General features: G+C 35.4%; 1 non-coding gene across 1 annotated transcript; it reads right to left on the minus strand.

Moving 5' to 3' along the window:
- Window positions 1-240: 240 nt before the first annotated feature.
- On the minus strand, window positions 241-346 carry LOC140642082 (U6 spliceosomal RNA). The gene has a single exon (XR_012038649.1). It is a non-coding gene; the product is annotated as a U6 spliceosomal RNA (small nuclear RNA).
- Between the last annotated feature and the right edge of the window lie 1,324 nt (window positions 347-1,670).

Consider the following 1,670-nt stretch of genomic DNA (forward strand, 5'->3'; position numbering starts at 1 on the left):
CTGGGTGGCGCAGCGGTTTGGCGCCTGCCTTTGGCCCAGGGCACGATCCTGGAGACCCGGGATTGAATCCCACGTCGGGCTCCCGGTGCATGGGGCCTGCTTCTCCCTCTGCCTGTGTCTCTGCCTCTCTCTCTCTCTCTCTCTCTGTGACTATCATAAATAAATAAAAATTAAAAAAAAAAGTAGAAAACAGTTTGGAAGTTTTTTTTTTCATTGTTCAAAATATGAATATACATATCTAAAAATATGGAACATTTCATGAATTTGTGTGTCATCCTTGTGCAGGGGCCATACTAATCTTCTCTGTATCATTCAATTTTAGTATATGTGCTGCTGAAGCAAGCACTGGTTTGGAAGTTTTTTAAAAAGTTAAACATACATCTTCCATATGATTCAGTTTTCTTTAAGAGGTAATTTCTCAAACTGAATTTTGATTTCTGATTATCTGGATATTTCACTAGAGTGAGGTGTAAACACCTTAAGATTAGGAACACTTCTTAAAATTTTATTTTATCTTATCTTTTTATTTCATGTGTATATTCCTAGAATCAAGTAGCATGACAGTTGTGGAGTAAGTTAAATCCTATGACTGAAAGTTAGGTAGTGGAAAATGTTCCTGAATTTGAGTGTCATTGGAGGAGGATTATCATTTTCAAAAACAAAGGTGAGAACATAGAACTGCACTGTTCAGGCTTTGCCATGATTTCCTTTGCATTTCTAGCAAGAGATTTTCTAAGGTCCCATCCAGAATGCCTACTACCCACTGCCTATTCATACACTTCCCAAATTATAGTGAACACCTGTAGGCTCTTTAACCTCCCCAGTGGCACTTATCTACTTAGTTTCATAGCTTTTACATGTAAAAGCCTGTGGGATTTTTAAGGGTAGAATTCAGTTCTGATTTATTTTTGTTTCTCCCCATGGCTTCCATTTAACAATTTGTACATATATTTGCTCAACTAAATACGGTGATTGCATGAATTAAACACAGCTTGACATCACAGGCATGTATTTTACTGTCAGGAAATATGGGAGCTCTAAAAGAAGTAGAAAATTATACTGTCTATGTGCAATTTGTCAGAGTATTGGCACTATCTCTAAGACTGGACTCTGAAAATTTTTAATCAAATCTAAAAGGTATTTTCCCTAGGATAAGTATTATTTATGCACATTATAGAACACATAGAAAATGTGTTAAATGCAGTGTTAGTGGAAAAGTAAATGTGTGCAGCACCTCTCTAGAGGACAATTTGGAAATCTACCAAAATTTTAAATTTATCTCCTTTTTTATCTAGAATCTTGATATCTACAAAATCATCCTACAGAAAATGATTTTAAAAAAGCCTACTAGTCTTTCTCCTATGCACTGCTTAGTTGTGATTATATAAGGAACATGATTTTGTACTTATTTTTTCCATTTAATACAAGATTATTATCAATCATTTCCTTATGTTGTTTCAAAGTCTTTTGCCTATTTTTTAAACATCAGTGTTTTATTAGTGTCAAGTGTACAATGTAGTCATTAAATATTTCCATCCATTGCCTGGTGCTCATCCAATAAGTGCACTCCTTAATCCCCATTACCTATTTCACCCTTTCCCCCACCCATGTTCCCTCTGTTAACCATCAGTTCTCTATAGTTAAGAATATGTTTCTTGGTTTGCCCCCCT

This window comes from Canis lupus, chromosome 10 (assembly GCF_048164855.1).
Source record: "Canis lupus baileyi chromosome 10, mCanLup2.hap1, whole genome shotgun sequence".
Classification (NCBI taxonomy): domain Eukaryota; kingdom Metazoa; phylum Chordata; class Mammalia; order Carnivora; family Canidae; genus Canis; species Canis lupus.